Below are 25958 nucleotides of genomic sequence, written 5' to 3' on the forward strand. Positions count from 1 at the left end.
TTCTTTGAAAAATTTATTTATTTATTGTCTGTGTTGGGTCTTCATTGCTGTGCGAAGCCTTTCTCTAGTTGCAACAAGTGGGGCTACTCTTCATTGTGGTGTGTGGGCTTCTCACTGCGGTGGCTTCTCTTGTTGCGGAGCATAGGCTCTAGGTGTGAGGGCTTCAGTAGTTGTGGCACACGGGCTGAGTTGCTCCATGGCATGTGGGATCTTCCTGGACCAGGGCTCGAACCCATGTCCCTTGCATTGGCAGGTGGATTCTTAACCACTGCACCACCAGGAAAGTCCTTTCTTTTCTTCATATAACAAACATACACAAGAACAATTTGCGGAAATAGCCATGTGCTTTCCCATGGCTTCTAGCCAATTATAAATAACTTTTGAAGTGTGGAAAAGAAGGACAAGGAGACCATTATTTTGGAACCTGCTCATGAAGTATATATTAGCTTATAAACTGTTTAATAACAATATCATTAAAATCACTAGTGTAAAATATGCTCAGAGATGCTTTTGATCATCTGTTTGTCTCTTTGAATAAATGAGTGCTAAGGAACTTATAAATCATATGTGCCCATGCACTCATTTGCCAAATTGACAGCCCTAAATATGTATTTCAGCTATTTATATGTCCACTTATATGGCTCTGAGGAATAATATTCTTGTGTCTTTAAGGTAATTATTTTGATGATCTTGTATATTGAGTATATACGTGGCTCAAAAAAAAGGTACAATTTTTTTTTGTAAAATTTATGATTCCTTTCCTGTCCTTTGCACGTGTTTATTTATTAATGATTGTTATCCCCTTTCGGAGATTTATAAGATATTGACATTTTTTTTTCTACCCTAAGCCATTGTATTACCTGGTGTACACAATTTGCCAATGGGCCTACCACAGTGCCCGGAGCAGAATTGATGCTAAATCAAGTTTGTTTAATTATGTCTCATTTCCTCCTCTAATTTGTTTACTCTTAAAATCTAATGGAGAGTTGAGTGATCTGAAAGATCTTTACTCAAGGCCTCTCTTTTCCATATTTGAAAACTCTGGGTAAATGAATCTCTGACGTCCACAGTAAAAAGTATGACCACACACCTTCCCGATTATGGCCTTCATCTTGTGCCGAATATCAAAAGAGATAGTTGGGTCACCTTTTCTAAAATAGCAGTCAGGTGTTTGAAATGGTTTCCTGCTAGGGGAGTGGAGTAATAGACAAAGGTTTTATTTTTTTGTTTGTTTTTGGATCTACTAAAATACAAAACAAAACAAACGCCAAAAAAGAAAAAAAATCTAAAGTTCTGCTTGTTTTGTGTTTTCCTGAATTTCTAATTTCATTGACTTCGCTTCAGTGCATAGAACTACCCTCCCACCTTGGGCAGTCAATCATGCCACATGGGGCAGGAGCCCTCAAGCTGGGGATATTGGATACAGTGAAGAAAATACTATAAACTGTAAATGAAAGATGATGTCTAGTTTATGAGAATTTTGCCTGAAGACACAATTTTAGTCCCCAAAGCCTCTTTGCTAAAGCATTTATTACAGATTCCTAATTCCTCTTGCAAACTTAGTTAATACTCATGGATCTCTTTTGCATACAGAGCAGGGCACGTACTATAAGAACTGGTGTGTCTGCCTGGCAAGTGCGGAGTGGAGCAGAGTCGATTACAGAGAGGAAGGAGGGCAGCTGAATGGTGTGCTGCCTAAACAGAGCCCAGCAGATCTGCTCACTCTGTGATTCAGTCTTGACCTTCTGTGCCTTATGACCATCTCCTTAGGACCACCAGCCTGACAGGTCACACTCTGAGAAGTAGGAGTCCTCTATATTCTCCACAAGCAACTTCAGGACCACTTGTGAAATAATTAGAAAACATTTGCTCCCTTCAGATTAGCTTCCTGCAAGCCAGTGTCTGACGTTTTCTGGCTTGGTTTCACTTGAAAGTCAGCATTCTTGGTCTCCTCTCCCGTCCCAGCATGTTTAAGTGGAGATGGTGCTTTTTCTTGTTTCCTTAAGAGCTCTTGCCAAGTCACTGGGCATGTGTCTTTTGTTCATCTTCTGGGAGTCCTCAATAAATACGTGTCTTGATTCTCCCAATTTGTGAAAGAAAAAAAAAAGCTAGCTTTCATTACATGTATACTGAATTATTTTCATTCACAAAGGTGTCTTATAATGTGCCTTACCAATGATTGGGAAGATCAGGCTCCGCAAACCTTTAAAAATGTCTTCCATGCTTTCTCATCCCCAGCTCCACATCAAGACGTGGTGTGGAAAGAGGGGGTGAGGGATAAAGTAGGAGTATGGGATTAACAGACATACACCATTACAGATAAAATAGATAAATAACAAGGATTTACTGTATAACACTGGGAACTATAGTCAATATCTTGTAATAACCTATAAAGGAAAAGAATCTGAAACATATATACATATGAATCACTTTGCTATATACCTGAAACTAACACAATATTGTAAACCAACTATACGTCAATAAAAAGAAATTTTAAAAAGGACATGGTTGACTAAAACTTAAGTTCTCTAGTCAGATTCTCCCACATCTGTATGATTACCTGTCACATCCTATTGCAACAGAATTCTGAAAACAGGTTTAAATATCCTAGCCATAGTCAAAACTACTTTAAGCAAAATCTTAAATAACCAAATTCTGGTTAAGTGGTTAAGACTCTGAGCTTCCACTGCAGAAGGCACAGGTTTGATCCCTGGTTGAGGAACTAATATTCTGCATGCCACATGGCACAGCCAGAAAGGAAAAAAAAAAAAAAATTCTGAACTTATAGAGGCATATGGATAGCTCCTTGAGAGTTTACTGAAATACATTTTGACCTAGATAGAAGCAAAATGTGTTCTCTTTTGAAATAGGCAATATTTTCCCAACTCTCAGAAAAATGTATTTTTATTGCATCCATTTAAATGTACCCATCAAAAAAAAAAAAAAAAAATAGGTCTGGAACCCAAACCTCCAAGCCTCACTCCTACTTGTCCCCTCTCACCACACTTAGGGTTTGCTTTGTTCATTTAGTAGTCACCACATACTACCATTTTATTGTTTGTTTTTTCTCTCTTTTGGATCTATCCCCTATAAATCCAAGACCTAGGAAGGTGCCAAGAGTTATCTCTCTTCTATTAGCTCTCTGGATTCCCAGTGCAGGTTTAATTACTCCAAGCCTACTCAGCACTAAAGATTTCCCAGGTACATGTGATCGTGCAGCTGATACCCAGGACTGACTTGATGCTCTGGCCTAAGGTGATAGAAGTCAGTGAGAAAAAGAATTGTGTTGTAAACAGTCCCTTAGGAACTCTGTCCTGGAGGTGAGCCAACCAGGAAGGGAAACCACTCCCAGCTTCAGGTAGAGCCTTCTCCTGCTTTCCTCCAGCCTGGTCTCCTTGAGGTGAGATCTCATGACAGGCTCAGGACTCTGTGTCCAGAAGGGGACTCTGACATTTTCTGCACAAGCTACTGAAGAAGGTATGAGGTATTTGCTTGGACTAATTTCGAGTGCCAGAAAGAGAAACTCAAAGTTGTAGACTGAGGGATGCCTAAAGTTTGAAGAGTTGGGTTAGTTTCTTCAATGTACCAAAAAGTCTTTTACTTTCCCTCCACTGCAGTGGTCCCCAACCTTTTTGGCACCAGGGACGGGTTTCATGGAAGACAATTTTTCTATGGACTGGGATGGGGAGGGGAATGGTTCAGGTGGTAACGCAAGTGATGGGGAGCAGTGGGGAGTAGCAGATGAAGCTTCGCTCACTGCTACTTGGCCCGCTGCTCACCTCCTTCAGACAGATACCCATCTGCAGCCCAGGGGCTGGGGACCCCTGCTACTGGAAGGGATGTGTTGAGCCTCAGATGTCTGCCTTTTCGCTGCTCCATACAGCACTTTTCCTTCCTTCAATGGTATTCCTCTCAGGTTCCTTGTGTCCATATGCTTTCTCTCTCCCTCTCAACTTTTTCTTTTCTCCTTCCAGTTCCAAAATCTTTCATTTAAGTGTTAGATATTAATTTACACTAAACGATCAAAGTGATAGCAGTTGTGTGGAGAAGGAAAACTGCATACATGATACTTAAGAATATGAAAAAAAAAGATTGAAAACAGTAAAGCAAGTCCATGTGAATTCCAGGGATGAACACAGGAGAATATAGTTAGGGAGAGAGCGGCTTAACCAAGACCCCTAACCTTGTGCAAGGTAGGCAATACCCTGGGTGTGTCGTCTCTGCGTGAGAAAACTGTTACCATGGTACTTTCCCCTGAAGATACCCATCCCCCTACACACACCCAGTGTAAACCTTGTGATTCACTGTCTGAGAATCAGAGGGCTTCTGATGGAATGGTGCAACCCAAAGAGCCATTTTATCTTCCAGTAATCCCACATTCCATGTCAGACTGGTAGTGTCATCCTCCACATTCCCTTAATTTAATACATAATGCGGATTCGGTGATTCACAAACCACTTAAGATCATATAACTTGCCTATAACAAGTGTTCATTCATCCAATGTATCTAGAAATTGAATGCTTTTTGCTAGCTAGGCACTCTGATAGGTCACAGAGCAGCGCTTACCAGCCATGGTGTCCTACTGCACTGCAGTGTTTATTCATATATTCAGTACATATCTACTGAGCAGGCATTTTATGCCAAACACTGTTCTAACCACTGTGAATACAATGGTCAACATGGCCAAGTCCCCGTGTGCATGTAGGATGGCTTTTTGTTTGTTTGTTTTACAAAGAATTTCCAAACAATTTTTGGTCACAAAGAATTTTCTAAAAAAATACTTAATGAGAAGGCCCTCTCACTTATTTTCATTCTAATATACTTTTCCGTGAGGAAGGAGTTTTAGCTATTTCCCCATATTATTCTGTGAGAGAACATCACACAAGAGAGTATTAGAATTATCACTTTGTGCATGAAACATCTTTGGCAGTTTTTTTTTTAATGAAACTGAGTAGGTTTTGGAATTAACACCCTTCAAATTCATTCAATGTATAATACTAATTCATAAGACAGTCTTTTAGAATGATGGCAACCCCCATTAACACAAGACTTAAAACAATGATTCTCAGTACTTGGCTGGATTCTTAACATGCCATCAACATAGGCTGCCATTTGAATATCGGATGCAGCTTAGAGTTCAGAGTGTATTTGCTCGCATCCGATGACCTTAGATATGTGCAACTTTAGAGAAAGCCTTATCATTATCATCACTCACAATCCATCCTCAAAGACTTTACACTGCTGTAAGGAATGCTGAATGAATGAATGGTAGAATCTGAACTGAGATCTGTCTGAATCCCATATACTGTTTTGTTTGACCTTGGTGAAAATGGGAGGGCTTGATGGTTGTGTTATTGAAACTTCTTGCATTTCCTAATCCTTGCTACTTTTTTTTCACACCTTGGGTACATGTCTTCCATCCTACATCTGTAATTTGATTCCTCTTTAGTAAAGATTGGTCACCAAATGCTTGAAATTTGGTAACCATCCTAGCAAATCCAGACATCTTTAATACAGAAATTGAAAAAAAATAAAATAAAACAACCTCATCAACCTTTGCTAGACCTTATTTTCCTAAGTGCCAAGACCTTCCTTTCCCAAACCAATGTCTCCTATTACCCCAAATCAACCTGATGAAGGACCCACCAGGTGCTAAGTGAGGGGGCAAGACAATGATCTAATCCCCCCAAGTGCCTTTCACCCTCATCCTGTTTCATGCCTCTCTCATCCTGGGCCATCCTTTCCCTTCTAATTTTTCTGTTTATATTGCCCAGTACAGCCTGTCTCCAACATGTCTCAAAACAATCATTTGATTCCATCAGTAGACATTTCAAAAATATATTAGTTAAATATGTTTGGTGTACATAAACAAAATAACCAACTGCCATAATTTTTAAGATTTCAACCAGTAGTGTAGGTTTTCATATTAACATAGAGGTGAAAAGCTATCAGTTGAAGACTCCCAGGAGCAAGAGACCCTAGACCCCAAAAATGCATTTTTAAGTTCAGATCTCTCAGAAATGCGAATGTTGTACTTTAGGTAGAATTCCCCATCAGTCTAAGCTATGGAAAGAAAATGGAAGAGAATGGAAATGCCAGCCAGCCCAACACTTCCTACTTGGGAAGTTACTCAACACCTTGCTAATTAGGACCATATCCTGCTAGGAACAAAAGTGGCAATTGACAGAGCAAGGGCATTTTTTTCTAAATCAGTATCTTTATCAAGAAGCTCCCTGCTCAGTGAATATTTGCTACCTGGCACTGATGACTTTGAAGACCTCTGTGAGCATTGCAATACCAAGTAGAGATTAGGGAAGGGAAAGTGAGAGCCAAAAACAGTGCCAGAATTTTCACAAAACATCTGTGAGTAACTTTGTGAAACCCAGATAAAAACAAGTTTCTCAATATTTCCAGGAATTAAATATAATCTTCAGTTAAAAAAAATTGTGGGAACTTTGTGCAGGAGCAACAAAGGGGATTTAATGCATTTTAAAAGGCAAAAGACCATAGACTGTTGGGAATGATTAGGTTTAAAAGTGGTGAAATGGAGGTCTCTGAACATAGATAGACATTGATTTGCCTTTTCCAAGAAATTTACCCTGGCTTAACCACTTCCTATAATTTTTAGCTTGTTATATTCCCGACTTTAATGCATAGAATCCTATGCAATTCTGCCCTTGCTTGTAAATTGCGTGTCAGTTGCCGGCTGTGTTTATGTCTCATTTCCTTTATCATGTTACAACTAAGCAGGCGCATGTTTCCTCCTCACCCCGCGCCTCTCATCCCATGGAGGGCTGAGCTGTGCGTGGTGTGCAGTCAGAAATGCCTATTGAATGAACTTCTTGTCTCTGTTGATCCTATTAACCAGATAATTGCCTAATCTCCACTTGGCTTTGTGCTCTATAGGCCCAACATAACAGGTGAAGTGAATAAAAGCTCTCTTGAAGCAAATGTGCTCATGAATGGGGTCTTTTTCCGAGAGGGCATGGTCGCCTGGACCTCTGGAAGACAATGTTCATCTCACACCAATGAGCAGATTAGACCCAGAGTAAAGTTGACCCAAAAGATCAGCTTTAGTATCAACACAAACAAATCTTTATAGAGGAGAAGTCAGGGCGAGGCTGCCTCCCCAACTGGACTTTCCCCTTTCCATCTCTACTTTATTCTGAGTGAACCTCCAAACCACAGACATTCCAATCACCACCAACACTGTTTACTTGGGCTGAGGCAAAACTCAATAAGATCGATTCCAAGTTACAGAGCCAGATATACAGAGGAGGAGAGCCGTGGTATGAATGCAGAGAGAAAGAGAGAGAGAGAGGGAGAGAGCAGAAAGGAAAAGAAAAAGGATCTGTACTAACAGACGACAGTCAAGTCGCTAAACATGTCATGAGATTGTAGGGTATAAACCACCTCTGAACAGATTCATTGCATTGAAGACTCTGAGTTAATCAGATACAGTTACCCAACATTTCCAGGACTTTCTACAATTGAAGGTCAAGAATGTTCACTTGAAGAAAGTTATTTCAAGCAGCTACCTGTGTATCTTATATCCCAACCCTTGGTGCATACAAATATAAATATGTGGCCCATCATCATATTTTCATATTGGGTAACTACAGAGAATATTTTGGCAAGGGTGCTTAATCTAAAAATGTTCAATTTTAATCAGTTTGAACTATAGTCTGTCTTTCTGTGAACTGAAAGCCACCAATCAATTTTCCTTTATCTTTTTTTCTGTTTTTCTTACCCAAGGCAATGCCTTTTGTAAAAGGGTATTTATTTTTAATGGATTTTTTAATGAATTTTTCAGTCAAGCTATTAATAATGCCATTAATTATAGGCAGCTTGTATTAAAGTGCACGCTGGCCTCTTAATCCTGACCCCCAGCTATTGGCTTGCAGCTAATCCAGCCTGGTGCTTGGCAGAGGAGGGCAGGACTCAGCCAGCGGCTGCTAGGAAACGGGATGGGAAAGGAGGAGGGCTCGAATAGAACGATTCTCCCTTCTTTGCCAGAGGGCCTGAAGTTTAAAGCCAGATGATGTGTGAGTGGGGTGGGATAATCCCGCGGATGCCGCGCAAGCACTTAGGAGGAACTTCCCAGTGGAAGAGCTTTGCTCTGCCTTCAAGGCCTGGCCAGTTTGATAACCCCACAGGAGCACTGCGCGCCCTCACCTGAGGCGGTTCTGTGCCACCGCCTCGGCTTCAATCTGCTTAAATCGACCAGACAGAAGCCTCAGCCACATAATGGATTCCAATCCCTGGCCTGCTTCCTTTCTCCACCCCAGCGTCCCAGTGTTCGGACAAGTGTTTCATTACCATTTGTTTTCAAGATGCTTCCACGTTTTAGGATTTCATCCATCAGGGAAAATGCTTCTGTGGGTTTATGGCCATGGGTGTGTGGTGTGTTTTTAAGAACGCTGGCAGGTAACACGAGCAAGCTATTAGGTGTCGGTGAGTAAGGGCAAGCTTTTGGACATCTTTTGTTGATTGTTCTGGTTGACATAAAGTTGCATCTGAGGGAAGAAAGCCAGTTTAATCTGAAGCCAGAAGAAAAAAAAGGGACTATAGCAGCCCAAATTGGAGACAGGAATTGTCAGCAGTAACAGCTAGAAAACAGTGAAAGGAGACATACAATAGTGGAACTGGACAAATGAATAAAATGTTCACCATGATCACAAGGTGAAAGGCAGGAAAATAGGAACTCGTGGGTCCTCCTGACAACAACTTACTTTGTCTCTCAAAGGGAGTGGTTGCATGCAATTGGTACGAGAGAAAATATTGTTTCTAATAACAAATCCATTGTAATCAAAATAAACAATAATCCTAGTGGCATTAATCTCTGAAGGACAAGGTTAGAGCTATTTTCTGGTGCAATGGTTTTGACATAAACTGATGTGAAACCTCACTTTTAATTAATACGCAAAGTAAGTCTGGGTTCAATTCTTCAAAGAAATGAAAAAAAATGTTAAGGGGTTAACTTCACATTGGATTATGATAAATAGTTACATTACGTATAGAAATGGAAGAGTTTCAAGGGGAATTGATTCCAGAATCAATTGATTTATTAATGACACAACTTTTATGTTTTCAACTATAAGCATTATCAGTTTCTCATCTGCTTAAAAGGATTTCTGACATTAAAAGTACAACAGTATATGAATGGGCTGTTTTTACTATGACAAATTGGAATAATATCACTGCATTAGATTAAATTGCTTCTTTGTGTAACCGGTGTATACTATGTGGCTTGCATGAGTCAGGATCTAGGCTATATTTTGAGGAAGGAGTGATTAATACAAACAGCATAGCTCTACCCTTACAGAGCTTAAAGTTAACCAAGGTGTCTTGGTAATGCCAACATCTATCCTCCTCCTTAGAAGTTTGTTCCCCCACTCCCTGCCTGAATCATATAGAGAATGAAAATTAATTCAGGGTTTGATAGTACACAAGCCAGAAACCACCACCAAAGTGTTCCTACAGAATGCTTGCGATGTCCAATATCAAAGACTCAGAAAATAACTTATTTCCTCTTTTACTTCTACCTTTGATGAGTATAGAATTTTTTTTTGATAAAACTAAGAGCATGCATCTTTATTCACCTAAGACAATCCTCTCTGATGATATCTCTATGGCATTATCATATGGAAGAGTTTTATAGGCCATTAACATACTACTAGTGGGAGCTGGGCTCCAGGGTCTGGCTGTCACCTTAATTTTCGAGGTAATCTATGCCAGGATAGATGAAGAAATCCTCTGTCTGGTTCATCACTATGTGCCTATATCTATGCTCTTTCAAGCTCCACGTACTTGATGGTCAAGGCATCCCCTGAACTCTGGACAGAGTAAGGAGAAATGTCCTTCATGTGCCCCCAGTAGTTAGGCAATTTACCTTATTTTCTTGGTAAATGGAGGAATTTGGTTTGTGATTTCAGAGGATAAGCAGACTTCTGGACAGTACCAATAGTTCCTAAGTTTGACTTCCCACCAAATGAAATTCTTGGGGAGCAAAGAGGGAGGGAATTTTAATTTTCTTCTCAGGAAAACTGGTTTCTATAAAATTGGTCACTAAATATTTGATCCTTTTATTTTTTATTTTAACCCCTAACTTAACCATCCACAAGATGGATAAGCTTGAACATGTTCTTTAACTTCCCTAACCTACTCTTTCCTCATCTTTAAAATGGGATTAAAAATCCCTACTTCTCAGGGTGATGCAACTTAATGAGAGAAAAGTCTCCATGAAGGACAGTGAGTTGAAGCTCGGACGGTGAGTTGAAGCTCAGACTATGGTAAGAATCCTGTTATTACCCTGTCGCTTCCTAACACAGTGTAAATTAGAATCAAACCATGTGGTATTCTTTTTTTTTTTTTTTTTTTTTTTGAGCGTGTCCTTTCCAGGAAAATGACTCTGCCCATTGCTTGATGGAACTTCTATGCCTTATTGCATGTGTTTGATTTTGCTGGAGATTAGACCTCATTGGCCATTGTATTGATGTCATAGATTACAAATCTTGAAGCCAGCTTCATACAATTGAGGGATGCAAGGCAAACAGAATTCTCAGCTAACCATTACATAGAGCCTTCTGAGCACCTTTGTGAATTTGCACGTGCTTAAAAAATATTTGGACTCATTTTTTAATTTAAGGGGCTTATCAGGGTCCAAATTCAAAATTAAACTCAGTCGAGACAAAGCGTGGCAAAGATTACTGTCACTTTTCTACTTGACTGGAGATAAAGAAGTGTTTATGTAACTAATGATCACCTGACTTGAAACTCACTAAAGAAATACTCGCTTCTCACATCTGTGAGCTGGGCATTCTTCCCACTAGATTCACAGATTGGTAAATTGTATCTTAAAATAAGCAGTAGAATGGAATTAGACTTGTGGTGACATACTCGAGACTTGATAAAGCTCCATACTATGTGGATGTGGCAGTGGTGTCTCTCTTTAGAAGATATTGCACCAATCATCAAGTTGATCTCTCTGTGTTATGCAGCATCCTCCCACTATCTATTTTACTTTTGGTAGTGTATATATGTTAATGCTACTTTCTCATTTTGTCCCAGCTTCCTCTCCCCACCCCCCACTGGTGTCCGCAAGACCTAGAGGGGTGAGATAGCGAGGGTGGGAGGGGAAGCTCGAGAGGGAGGGGATGTGGGGATATATGTATAAATACAGCTGAATCACTTTGTTGTACAACAGAAACTCACACAATAGTGTAAAGAAATTATACTCCAATAAAGATCTGAAAAAAAAAAAAAAAAAAAAGAAGATATTGCAATTGAAGGGTCATTGTGAGTTTAGTCGTCCCAAGGTGCTTGGGGGTTTTCTTTGTTATAGTGTTCTGTATTGATCAAACATTTCCAAATTTTCCAGAACAAAGAAAACCATAAATGTACCTAGCTGATTTCAAGTGCCTTGGTGGCTTGATCGTGTATCCAAAATTCTAGTTGCCCATCCTTTAGACTTTTTCCTGGGAAGGAGGCTTCCTGTTGCTATGGTGGGGTCAACATCACTATTGCCTTAAAGTCCAACATTTGATGTTAGCTTTATTATCAAGTCAGACCAGTCAGAGTCCTAGAAGGTAGTAGTTCATTCAAATGTTTGTAGAACAGATCAGGGCTGTGAATAAGACAGAGCGTGCTTCTCTTATCCGGCATTTATTTTGGGATAAATGAACGACCAGAAGCCCCATTGTTCTGATAACAAAAGCTTGCGTTTAGTTAGTTGGGCAATGTGCATATACATTTGATTTCCCTGTTCATGCTAGTTCTTCAATGTTCTTCTTTCAATTTTATCACCAGCCTTCATAATTTTTATATTTTGATTGGTTCTGTGTAAAGCCAACTGGCATTTCGAGAAAAGCTTTCTGAAGAAAAGCTTTGTGAAAAGTGGTCATGATCTCTGAGTGCAGCTTAGTTTCCCATGACCGCGTCATTGACTATACTCCTAGTCTTTCTCCTGTGTAGGACATACTGCAATTTTTTATACCGTGGACACTCTTGCCAAATGTAAACCCAACACTTAAATATATTTAAAACAGGTCAGGTAGAAGTTAAGATACATGTTTCTAAGATAAGATTGAGAAGGATCTAGTTATTTTTCCAAGAGGTGCAAAATAAAACAAGAATTTTTTGGTACATCCAGGTTGGAATCGCCAGGTAAGACATCATGGAACTTAATTTTATGCTGCTTCTGACCCTCTTCCTCCCTCACACCCCTTTCCAAGGAAATTGCACAAAAGACCATTTCTGTCTGAGCAAGAGAGCAGCCTGTGTTTGTGGATGAAATCCTGTATGCAAGTCAGGACACCACTTCTAACCCTGACTCCCTTTTCCCACCCCCGTGTTCAATATGCCGTGCCGGTGCTGTGTAAGATGGAAGGGAGAAAGTCCTTGCTTTCACAGAGCATCTCACCTGGAGTTTACAAACTGCCTCTACACTCTTCTCTCCATACCATCCATGCAATATACAGGAAAGGTATGGTTATCTCCATCTATAGATTAGAAAATTCAAGCTCAGAAAATTCAAGTGATGCCCACCATCCCACCATCCCATAACTTTAAATGGCAGAGTTAGGATTCGATCCCAGATCGTCTAAGTCCCCATCCAGTGCACTTCTATCATTTCAAGTTATATTCATGGTAGTTAATCTTGACAGAATGTGTGAACTTTTCCTAGAATGTGTGAACAAAGCTATGATGAGAACTGGGTTGATAAACTGAATTATATGAAGTTAGTTTCCTTTCAACCCTAGCATTCTAATTGTGTCTCTGGACCACGTTGGAATGTTTAGTCTATACTGTGAGGACTGTGAGGAGCCCAGCTACAACCTTCTTTCTCCTGCCTTGAAGGTACTAGAGATATTTCTCTCAGAGGTTCTGGTTCCACTTCAGAAAAGAGAGGAAGGAGATACACAGCATCAGTCATGGAAGATTGTGAAGATGAAAACTAAATCCTTGAGCAAATCCAGCTCATTAAAATCATAAATTAGTCAATTAAGGAAGGATAGGCAATTTCCCCAGGATGTCTTAGAAAATCAAATAGTCAACTAAGGATTCTGGAAAAAAAAAAAGGTGATGGACCAAAATGAGTTCTTGAATCATTCCAGGTCTGTTCAGTTTGGTCTCTCACCCAACTGGTGGTGGGTAGTAAGGGATGGGGGAGAAGTACCCGATGACACGAGCTGTCTTACAGCCTCCAATTCAAGGTTAGAATTAGGAAAATGACATCTGTTCAGATGCAGTCAGGGAAAAGGAATTAGTCTTTCTGGAATCCTCTTCCCTCCATCTTTCAATTAATTTGTTGGCAGGGCAAATTACTATGTTGCCAAATTCTTCCCTCTTTGTACCTGGTCAGTCAGGTTTCTCTCTCTCTCTTTCTCTGACTTTTAATAACCTTCAAAGGAAATGTACATGATAGTGTCACCAAATTGGGTATTCAATTGGTAAATCTATAACTATTTCAAATCCTTGATCTGTTTGCTTGTTTTTCTTGTTCATCCTTGCCCTTTCTTTCTCTTCCATCCTGATGGCATGTCTTCAAAAATATGTTTTTAAAACATGTTTTCTCTGGAAAATAATTTGATATTGTTCTCAATCCTTCTACTTTACTTTCCCTATGGAAGTTTCAAATGGCTGATGCTTTATTGTTTCGTGTGGCTTACTAGTTATTTAACTTTGACAGAGCTGGGTTATGGATTCAAGGGAAGGAAAGAGGAAAAGAACAAAAGGAGTCCAGTTCATGCTTGAGATTCTCTGTCTTCCCAGTGGGACTGTATTTTTGTTTGTTCTTCAAAGGAATGATGAATGCTGATCAGACTAAATTTAAGACCCACAGGGAAGTTGTATGTACTATAAAATTCTTTGGGTCCCAAACAGGGTAACATATCTTATGATTTCAAAAGGTAATGATGAATCTCAGTAAAGACCAGGGGAAAATTTTTTTTAAAGCAAAGTAAATAAAATGCCCAAGGGATTAGATTTCTCTCTCTTGTCTCACTTTCTCTGTTTTCTCTTCACTCTTTGTAGCCCCACCCTTCCAACATTTCTCTAGGGAAATACACAATTCCCAAGGTTACAGCAACAACAAAAATGACACTCAGTGAGTCTTAAGAGTAAACAAAGGCTATACTTGTGTACACAGTCTGTTTTATTGGCCCAATTTAACAAACTCCTTCCACGGAGCCTTGTGAATATCAGGAAGTAGGAGGTTGCTCCTGGAATCCAAGACTGTCTTACCCAACCCTGGCAAGTAAAGCAATTCAAACTTTCAGCTCTGATTTCAGCACATGCATGTGGATGTGGTGGTGTAATATAATTGTGAATAGCTGGATATAAACACATACTTAAGGTAATTTGTGGACTCCAAAAAATCATGAGATGCCTGTTCCTCCTACCTTACAGCTTTGCTGGCCACAAAGAAAAACTGGAATGTCTAACAATAAATTTCAATATATGTATATATTTATAACTTTGCAGTCACCTTTAAAGAACAAATTGATAAGCATTAATCTTACCTCCTTTGAATGAGCCACGAGAAAACTTCACTTCTGTTTGATAAGTTCTTTTCCTTATGGCAGCAAGAAACTCTACGATAGTATAGCATAGTCTGTCTAGTCTTGTTTAGTCCATACCAGGGATAGCAAAGCTTTTCAGTATAGGACCCAGCTCGTAACTATTTTAGGTTTTGTAGGCCGTATGATGTCTGTCTGAATTACTCAACTCTGCCCTTGCAGTGCAAAAGAACCCACAGACACTATATAAACAAAATGGATGTGGTTGTGTTCTAATAAAACTTTATGTATAAAAACAGATGGCAGCCTGCCCACGGGCCATAACTTGCTAAGCCTTTGTCTACACCATGCCCTATGACGTATGGTGTGAAGAAAAATGCCTCATCCATTATTGATGCTAGTACATAATGTTGCAGTTAATATAATCCAAAGTAGAACCATTCAGTTAATTTTTCATCTGTAGTGTTGTTTCCTAGAAGGACTATTATTCAGTTAGCTTGACTGCATCTTTTCCGTTCATTTGGTAAGTAGAGAGAGATTGTCCTGAATGTGTATGTGAATAAAGGGTTGTGATTGATTCTGTACGGAAACAAATGTATACAGGATGGAATTCTAGATTCGCCAAGAATTTACAATCTAGTTAGGATGTTAAGGGATCAACCCCTAACTGCAATACAAGACAAGACTATGAAAAGTGTCTTTTGTAAAGGTATTGATAGTGCATTTAAGTTGATCCTTGAACAACATGGGTTTGAACTGCACTGAACTGCATGGGACCACTGATATGTGGAATTTTTCCACTCAACACCATTACAGTACTACATGACCTGTGGTTGGCTCAATCCATGAATGCAAAACTGTGGATACTAAGGAAGGCTGACTATAGAGTTATACATGGATTTTCAACTGTGTGGGGGGGTCGGTGCACGCAGTAAGTCAGTCATTTCAGCTCCTGGATTCCAATTGTCTCATCTGGAACAATAAGAAAAGTGCACCAATATTGATCATTCAGGTTACTTCCAGTTGAAAAACTAAACACATCTGAGATTCTTGAACTTGCTGTGACCTAAACCTAAGAGTTATACTCATGTGACCTTTGGATACTAACCTGCCCATTGGAGTTTAGAATTGAGCACTAAGTCAGAAACCAAGTGACCTAATTAACACAGAGCAAACAGTAGAGACAACACACGTTAATGAGCACTAAAGTATCTTTTAGTGTAAACCACTCCCTCCAGTTATTTTTTTGTTTTATTACATCAGAGATGCATTTTTAGTATCGCATGACATTTTTCATGAATACTGCAAAGTCAGGATGATCAGGGTGTCGGATCTTACAAAAAGGCCTTGAGAAGAGGAAGTTAGGTGTGCATCTTCCTTCTGAGTACTGCTGAGTACATCTAAGGCCCAAGAGAAAGGGGCCAGGTAATCAGGGGCTAATGATTTCCCACCTTTCCCTCTTGGAAGACAGGATTCGTAAATGTCTGGTTTGCTCCCCTCCCCTTTTTTGCTGCATTACAGATAATTTCTATCACAGGAAACCCTGCCTCCCCCAGCCAGTCAAGATGCTGGGCATCTCTGTACCTAGCACAGGGAGCCTGATCAATTAGTCTATCTAACAGGAGCTCCCCAGCCAGCCTCCCTCTGGAAAGTAGGTGAGAAATTCTTCTATTTCCTCTCAATATGTTAATCAGACAACTGGTATCACAGTTCTCTAACTGTGTAATACCAGTCCCCCTTGGCAGATATATTTTATTTGGATAATGATGTGAAATTTAAGATCTACGTTTCAATTGTGCAGAGCCATAGGCAGTTGTCAATTCCAGTGACAGACATAGACCTGGAGCGAAATTCCTGTGCACAAGCAAAAATTCCAACAAGCGTAGCCCAATTCTGGTCCCTTAATAGAAATACATTTCCTCCCATCGAGGGGCAGTATATTTAAACTGTTCATCACATCTCTTGGTACTGGCAAATCATTAATGTTCTCGAATATTTCCTTTAACATGGGCATTGGTGACTTGAGCCATCCGCCAGCCTGACAGGAAATCAGATGGTTATAACCTGATAGCCTACTTCTTCTCCAGGAGAACAGTGTGGGATGTACACTGTCCTTTATTCCTCTGCAGTTTCTCTAGCCATGTTAATAGGTCCAAACTCCAGGGCAAAAAGAAGAGCTCTCAAAGGCTGAATTTCTGAGACGTTAGGATCTACGGACTGGGGAGAATTCCCACTGCTGATCTTGCTGTTGGCAATTACATTAAAGAAACAGCCAGCGAGTGAACTCCATGGCCTGGGGCATCTGTAATGTGATGAGTGGCCTCTCACCTCAAGGTCAGTGGTTCAAATCCAACCGTGGCTAATGGGCGCTGAAGAGTGTCTGGTCCTCTAGGTAAAATTGTTTGTTAGATTTGTAAAAACACACTTCGGGTCCTCAGGCAAAGGTACCAAAATAAACATCACAATTAATCCTAACCCATTGGTATTATGATTTAGCACTTAGTTTTACGCAGCCAAGTTGAGAAGAAGGAAGGAAAAAGACAAGGTTGCAAAGTCGGTGCTGCTTGTACAAAACTAACTGCTGCGTAGTGTGTCCTAAAGGGAAACAAACCCAGCCTTTGTCTTCACGGAGAGCAAGGGAATTCCAAAAAAAAAGGCTCCACTTCCCTGAATTGCAAAGCAAGGACATCAGCCAAAGATGCTGGGAGTGGGGGGGGGGATGTTCGTGCTGTGGCGTGGACAGGGAGGGATGCTTCCAGGCACCCATCGTGGCACAAATAGGAAGACAAAGGCTCTGGGGTCGGGGTGTAATACTCATCACATTTGCTCTCTGGACCTTATTTCCTCCTCTGTAATATGAAGGGTTTAGTAAAAAGACCTCCGAAGCCCCTACTAGCTCTGTGAGTCATGATTCCTATACTGAGAGCTCTGAGCTCTAGTATGCAAATAATTTTTTACTCCCTGATTGGGCCAGTGTTGCCCCCTCTCCATGCCCCAGCCAAGGCACAACTGAGATCTCTGATGTGGGACCCACACCCAGGCTTGAGGGTCACCAAAGTAAGCTCTGAAATCGATCTCTGCTCCTCCCAGCTGTGTGTCCTTCTGCAGGGGACTTCCTTTCCCTTCCTGAGCCCCGGATGTCTCACCCATGACATAGGAGATAATACCTACCTCCAAGTACAGTATGGACTGAAGGGGATAAAGAACCTCGCACAGTGCCTGTACATAGTAGATTCCTAATAAATAGTAGACATTTTGTTAATAATTAACCTCTTTCAACCACCACCCCCACCTCCACCCCAGAACCCTTAGAGTTGGTACTGCTTATTCACTGATTTATTCAGGGTTCCTGAAAATTGAACTTATCTTTTTTTCAGATCTGTATAATCAGAAAAAGTGAACGAGTGCCAGTTTTTTATCATCACAACCTTTCTTCTGAATAAAGTGAAGATGCTTATTCTACTTAATTTGAAGGATTGTGAAGATTGATAGAGTGAAAAAAAAACATGCTTGAGAAAAACTTTAGTCAGTACAAAGAAAGAAACTCAATGTATTTTCAAAACTGGATAATTTTTTTTAAATGAGAGACTACTGGAGGGAAAATTCAACTTGAGTGTGTGGCTTTGGAGCCGCTGCAAATGGCTTTAGTTCTTTTTTGGACTCAGCTTGTGTGTTCACTCCAGCCCATTCTATCCTATTTCCTCCAAGTACATGCACCCAAATTGCACCCAATCAGTTGACATTTCGTGAATAACAGAAAAAAACTTACGGAAGATAAACGAAGTTCTCTCTTCAGTACCTAAATTCTTATTTTCACACCCATAGATCTGGAACAGGAATTGTCAACCTCAGCATTATTGACATTTTGAGAAGGATAATTCTTTGTTTCAGGGTTTGTTCTGTGCATCTTAGGATGTTTAGCAAAACCCTTGGTCTCTACTCACCAGATACCAACAGCATATTCCTACTGGTGACAACCAGAATGTCTCCAGGCATTGTCAAATGTCCCCTGGGGTGACAAAATCAGCTGGGCTGAGAACTGGTGTTCCAGAGGCTCCACCCCTCCCCCCTCTTCAAACCAACTGGGAAGAAAACACCAATGGAAGATAAGTAGTTGGCATTTTCCCAGAATGCAAAGGGGCTGCAGTTTGTGTTGGGTTCACCCAGCTTTCCAGTTATCCGTTGCTGTCTCTCTCATCTTTTCAAACCCTGTGGAGAGCTGTCAACATAGATGTTGGGCTCTCTTGGTACCTTGGCATTTAGAAACAGGAACTGGAGGATTGGTGTTTGCTTTCATTTGACAGTTTTTGAGATTCTGTGTCTATTGATCTTTGATGCCTTCCAGAAGGAACACAGAGCAACAACATACAGCTCAGCTGTTGATTTCAGAAAAAAATATATATATATGTGTGTGTGTATATATACGTGTGGGTATATATAAATGTGTGTTTTTATATGTGTGTGTATATATATGTGTGTGTATATATGTGTGTGTATCTATGTGCGTGTATATATGTGTGTGTGTATATATATACGTGTGGGTATATATATGTGTGTTTTTATATGTGTGTGCATATATATGTGTGTGTATATATGTGTGTGTGTATCTATGCGTGTGTATATATATGTGTGTGTATACATATGTGTGTGTGTATATATATGTGTGTGTATATATGTGTGTGTGTATAGCAATTTCCAAGAAAAATCCAGAAAAAAAAGAGTGTATTAGAAATTTAGCCACCAAGGAACAACACTGCCACAGGAAGTAGTAACTCAGAGACAAAACAAAGCAGAGCTGGAGCCTGGGAGGAGGCAATCAGAGACATAAAGGATGTTTGCCTCGCAACCAGACGTCGACGTCTAGAACTCTGAGACTATAGATAGATTCAGTGTTCTCTTAAGATTGACTGGCACTTAAACGTTAACATGAGTGACTCTGTGAAGATCATAACAGAAATGTGCTGCATATATGCAAGGAAAATGATTACACAGCAGACTCCATAACTCAGGGGGCGGAAAAGGTAAATGGCTGAGCCACACCATTAGAGCAAGAGTATAAAACTGGTGAAACTGGACTGAGAGCTGCCTGGCTGCCCGGCACTCTGCACTTGCCCAGTGCAGGCTCTGTTCTGGACCCTTTGTAACTGATGTCTTGCAAAGACCCTTGATCGCCAGGTAACTTTGTCAGGTACTTTGGCAGCTTGCCCAGGCCTCTACAGTTGTGTGTTGTTACATGTCAGCTACAGAAATATGTTACTGACATGTTTTTTTCTGCTTGTGTGCTGTGCACTGAAATAGCACGCTCACAGTTGTCCTAAATCTCACATTTTTCTTTAGACCCAGACTCAAATGTCACTAAGGAATAACATGCTTGGGAATTCATGCCTTTAGGCTCCCCTACTTTGCCTGTGCTAGTGGCCTGGGAAAAGGTAACTGGAAACAGAATGGTAGAAAGAGGGGATGAAGGAGATGAGAAAGATGGGCTAGATTAAAATATTTTCTACCCATTTGTTGAAAGATCCTTGTAAGTTTCCCTCCTTCCTCATCATTTGCCAGTTATTTATTTATTCCTGACAAGAGAACGCGGTGTGTTCATCATTTCAGCATCAACTAAAAGGCAACCCGCTGGTCCCAAAGTAAGACTTTTCTCCTGTGGGAGTTTTTCTGGAATTCAGAACTAACTGATCACTCATCCCTTTCCAATCTCTTGTCCTAGTTTCCTATAAGGAATCTAGATATAACCATTTCCCAACCTCTTCCTCACTCCAATCAATATCAGTGATAGTATATGCACCTTGCTGCTCACTGATGAAGAATGGTTCAAGGTCCCTTTTTGAAGTAAAGGCACCCCTTTGGGCTCCAAAGGATGGTTAGAGGCCTTCCTGAGCAGAGAAGAGATGCCTCTATTGGTATTTTCAGTCACGTACAAGTTATAGTCATAGCCAGACTCATCCTTCAAAATAAAAGAGCAACAAAACATACATTGTAAATACCTCAAGAATTCACAAAATACTTTTCACCTCTAAGGATACTTTTAACCACCACTATAAGAGGAAGTTGTGCTTGGGATTTAAATGAGGCAAGATGTTTTTTCCCAAACTTCCTTTCAACAGAGGTGGATATAAGAGGAGCCATGTGGCTCTAGTTGATAAAGCAGCTAGAGAAATTGTGGGGGATGTTTCTGAGGGATCTGTAAAACATGAGTAATATCAGTTATCTTACAGAGGATCTTTGAGGATGTTTTGAGGATCAAATGTGATGGCCTATGAAAGCAGTTGGAAAATATAAAGTGGTGTTTAAGTGTAAGATGTTATTAACAACACTGGTTATTTGTTTAAATAGCAGCTCAGGGTCTAGTGCATTATTTTGACAGATCATAGATGTGGAATGAAGGTAAGCTGGGTGATATTCAGAAGTATGCGTTCTCTTCACTATTACCTGTCAACCTGTTAAAGGACGTGGTGGTATGTTAATTGCATTCATTGTTTAAGGAGACTTTACCATTAAATGCGTGAGGTTACTTGTGCCCTGGGCTTGTTTTTGTCACATGAGCAAAGGAAACCACTGAAGAGGGTGCATGGTGTATAGAATGATCACAGAAAGCTGCCCTGCCTTCACATCTTAGTTGTAACTTTTGCTTGCTTTGTGACGTTTGAACGTTCAAATGCAAATATTAAAGGAACAAGTAAATAGATAATTTTGTGACAGATCACATGCTTAAAAAACCTTAAACATTGGTCCAAAGTAATGTGTAGAAACGGGAAGAAGGGTTTAGAAAGGGAAGATGGCTCTGTATTTAACTTCTTGGTGACTTTGCTTTGAAAACATTCTCAATGAGAAACATTTCTTTGGCAGTAAGAGCTGAATATCTGCCTTTCCCTGGCAATAGCTCTTCTTCAACAGAAAATTTCCAGCTTTCAGATACAAAATGCATACCGTCACATTTTACTTGTTAAGAGAGGGACAAAAGAAAGGACACCTTACTGATTATACTACTTTATGTTGTTACTCTAGGCAAGAAGATATTTATAGAGAAAAAATATCTAAACTGCTTCATTAACTAATTAATATATTTGAGTTAATACTTGTCCTAGGCATAATAATTATCAAAGTCATATAATTCCTTTTTAATAGGGATATATATTTTAAAACTTACTAAAACACCAGTTTTAATATAGATCCTTCAAAAAAGACAGGACACCATTTTTACACCAAATCCATATTAGATGACATGAGACAATCCTGTTCTAAGGGGTTTTCTGCATATTTTAATGATTTGACAGGTAGAAAAGTGAAAAAGAATGATTGTTTCAAATATTACTCATTGTTTCATCCTCATTTCTGTTTATTTCATTTTATAAAAGCTTGTGCTTTTCCTAAGTCTTTTGGGTAATAATTTATAAGATAGGAAAGAAATCACTTTATAGGTTTCAAAATTTGCTAACCAGTGCTAAATTATAGCTAATAAACACAAAGTCTACATAATAGTAGGAAGGAAATCTGCTAATTTATAGCCAATTCATTAAAATGCTAAATATGAGTATATTTCAGTCTGCCTTCCCTTTGAACTGGCTGAATCACAAGCCTCATCAAAGAACCATTAGGGTCTCAAGTTAGGACCTAAACTAAGAGAGCAACCCAGACCCATGTTCCCTTGGGGCTCAGAAACCAATTTATAAAATAATAATGTGGGCCAAAAATGTACAGAGCAACTGGAAAAAAAAAAGAAATCATATTCTTTCTAGATAATATTTTACGTCATGTGCTTGTCCTATGTGTAAGTATTTTTTGAGACAAGGAAGCAGAACCCCACACACAATAGGTATTCAATGAGTGTTTCCTGATTATAATTAGGAATTATTTGTGACTTTATGGCTCAAAGCTACATTCCCTAATGCTCTAAAATACTGTTCAGTAGAAAATTGGACAAGAAATCTGCAAGTGGTCAAAAGCCAAAGACCCCCCATACTCAGTCTTCCAGACATCCTTAAAGAGACTTCCCAGACTGCAGGGAGGGTTGTATGCCTAGAACTGCTCCCCTCATAAAAATGCAGAGAACAACATCACTGTTCTATAAGAGAAAGGGAAATGACAATAAGATTAAAAGCAGGGGATGTTGATCATTACAGCCTGAGAAAAACTCACGTTCTCCCCCAACGACTAACCCCCCAAACCTAACAAATATCAGAAACCGATGGTTCCTCCTTTGCTATTTGTTCTTGGATGCAGAATTCTTCATTAAAGTTGAGGGATTAAATATAACACTTTAGCTAATTAATTATAGTTTGATCGTTTTGACACCTCCAAATGACTCAGCCACATACCTTGAAGCTTTGTCAACTCAATTGCATCTTTATTTTTGTTGCCTTTAACCAACAATGAAGACTAATGCCACTCTTTCTAGTTTTCAATCACCTCTACAGAAGTGCTCCCCTGGCAATGTGCAAGGACAGACCTAATTAATCCCTCATCTGCCCTCTGTGCTGTCTATACATCACCCTGGCAGTTGAAACTGCTGCTTGTTTTAAGGCTATTGCTGGAATGAAAAGCTCATCTGTTTTTCAATAATTTTACCACAGGTAGTGATTTGTAATTAGAAAGGGCAGAATCCAAATTTTGGGATATGTGTGTGTGTGTGTGTGTGTGTGTGTGTGTGTGTGTACACACACGGGTGCATGCATGTGCTCTGTAATTTACAATGGGCACTTCTTGTAGAACAGTGGAAAAGAATGTAAAACAGTAGCATAGCAGGAGAAAAGCATTAACTTTTGCACCACGCTGAATAAAAGGACTTTAAAAGAATGGATCTTTGTGGTTTTGATTTTTTTTTCTTCTTTTTAAAATTGTTATAGTCATGGGCAGGTTAGAGATCAAAGGCTTGGAGAAACTGGAAAGACTGTAAGATGCAGGGAATGTGAAGACTATTGATGTCCCCAGAGTGGGTGGTGCTTGTGGTAAGCGTGGGGAGGTAGATCAAGGGGAGTCAAGGTGAAAAGCTCCTCTTTGACTTTGGTCTCTTTGGTACCTGGTCTCACCCTGAGGGGTGGGACATGCATTCTCATCTCATCCTAAGTGGAACTTGCTGTAAATGGAAAGAGAGTACAGCACAAGGAGGCAGTCTGGCCATCTTTAGCAAAGCAGCTAGAAGAGGAGGTTTGCTTTCAGGTGGATGGAAATGTTCTAATAGAGTCAAGTTCATTTCAGGACTTTATCTGTCAGCAGTCATTACATTGCCATCCCTTGACTCTCATCTTGATCACTTTCTTTGCTCTTTTAGGCTTAATCAGATTCTATTCCTTTTTTTTTTTTATTTTAAAAAATGTGATATAGATTACATACAATCAATTACTACCAAAAAAAAAAACTATCCAGAGATTACTGCTATTAATATCTTATTCTACATAGTATATATTTTCAGCTTTTACTTTTACAAATAGTCTTATTTTACATAATTGGTATACATACTGTTCTTCAATGTGACTTTTAGTATTCTATCATGACAATTTATCAAAATTAATATACTTGATTTTTCAATAGTGGATATATACAGCTCATATTTTATTATGAACAACATTCTGACAAACATTCTTGCAGATTAAACAATAGGCCTACCTTTGGTTATTTTTTTTAAGAGTTTTTTTTATTTTTTATTGATGTATTGTTGATTTGCAATGTTGTGTTAGTCTCAGGTGAACAGCAAAGTGATTCTTGCAATGTATATATTATACACACATATATAGTCTTTTTCAGATTCTTTTCCATTATAGGTTATTGCAAGATACTGAATATAGTTCCCGGTGCTATACAGTAGGTCCTTGTTGTTTATGTATTTTATATATAATAGTGTGTATCTGTTTGTTTTCTTAGTGTGTTTAAGTTTGTTTTCTTAGGGTGTATAAGTTTGTATTCTATGTCTATGAGTCTATTTCTGTTTTGTAAATAAGTTCATTTGTATCATTTTTTTTTGGATTCCAGATTCTACTCTACTCTCCAAGGCACTACTTTTCCATGAAGCCTTCCTTAACCATTCCAGCCTGCCATTCATCTTTTGAAGACCACGTGGCTTAAGGCTCTCTCTCTGGCCTGAAAGACAGATATCCTGGGACTTCCAAATATCAACTCAAGCATAAGTGTCTTGCCTCGCCAACTAGACTGCAAATCCCTGGAGAAAGATACATCTGGTGGTTTCCTCTTGGTCCCAGAACCATGTGTAGAGTTACTTTATTTATGTGTACATCAAATTGAACTGGTCCTATGATTCCCAGTGTGAAATGTAAAATGGAGACTGAGACAGTGGCTTCACACACAAGCTGGAAGAAGGAAGATGGTGTCTAAATGAGACAGAAAAGTAAAAAGTAAAATAGCTTAGAAGAATTTTAGTCTAAGCACTGTCAGAATCTTCCAGGCTACAAGTATTATGAATTACTGGAAACAAATTATCATAAAGGCCCCAGACAGTATCTGTTTATTTATTTTTAAGACTAGTCAGTTATTTGGCTAAGTGTAGCTTGCTTTAGGGGAAGGTGACTACAGGAAAACTCTGCTATAGGTTTCTTGCAGTCATAGGCTTATGAGGGTGATAGAGGTTGGTGGGGTAGAGGTGGAGAAATGGAACACTGTCGCTACAAGATTTCTGTAACTTCTGTTTGCTTGCACAGAAAGAGGCTATTTTACACTCCCTTGGCATCATAGAAGGACAATGGCAAATCATGCTGTAGAAGTACGAGATCTTTGTCAAAGCTCAAGATGCTCCTTCACGTCAAGAGATTTCTCCATTAAAAGGAAACCCCTGCTTATTCTTTAGGGCTTTCCCTCCATAAGAGCAAGCTTACAGAACCACCACAGAGCTGATATAATCCACACATCCCACTCTTCCATGTCTCTAGTCTCTTATACCTGGTGATTGCAGGAAATCGTTAATCCAAACAATTGGAAAGCGTCTGGGTCCAATAATATGTTGTCCTCCGACTTACATAGTCATTGTATTCTAAGTTTACTAATATCCTCACATTTAACATAGATGAAGAACATTATCTGCTCTGTTCAGTTGAAAAAGAGAAAGTAGATACTATAAATGCAAAGAATACCTTGGATCATTCTTTTCAAGCTACATTTTTGTTTGAATTTTATAGTTTAGTCCTTGAGGTTTGGGGGTACTTTTTCCAAATACAGGAAATTGCCTTATATCTCTTAATTCACACTTCTTACTCTGGTATTAATGTTGTCCCTATTTTAGGTGCAATGCTGATTTTCAGCCAGATTCCTCACTATTTCCCTACATGAATTCTGTCATTAGACTTCTGTTCTCACACTGTGCAGACATGCATATACATTCCATTTCGGACCTTGTACACACAACTCCCTTCACAGGAGATACCCTTCACATATCCTATCATCTTACTTTTTTCAACCAGACTATTCTGGTTGACCACAGTGCC

General features: G+C 39.5%; 1 long non-coding RNA gene across 1 annotated transcript; it reads left to right on the forward strand.

Annotated features, from left to right (window-relative positions):
- Positions 1-3389: 3389 nt before the first annotated feature.
- LOC130832004 (uncharacterized) lies at positions 3390-25700 on the forward strand. Its single transcript, XR_009048159.1, has 3 exons — positions 3390-3477; positions 10212-10293; positions 24496-25700. It is a non-coding gene; the product is annotated as an uncharacterized LOC130832004 (long non-coding RNA).
- Positions 25701-25958: the final 258 nt, after the last annotated feature.

The sequence above is a fragment of the Hippopotamus amphibius genome, chromosome 11 (assembly GCF_030028045.1).
Source record: "Hippopotamus amphibius kiboko isolate mHipAmp2 chromosome 11, mHipAmp2.hap2, whole genome shotgun sequence".
Taxonomy (NCBI): domain Eukaryota; kingdom Metazoa; phylum Chordata; class Mammalia; order Artiodactyla; family Hippopotamidae; genus Hippopotamus; species Hippopotamus amphibius.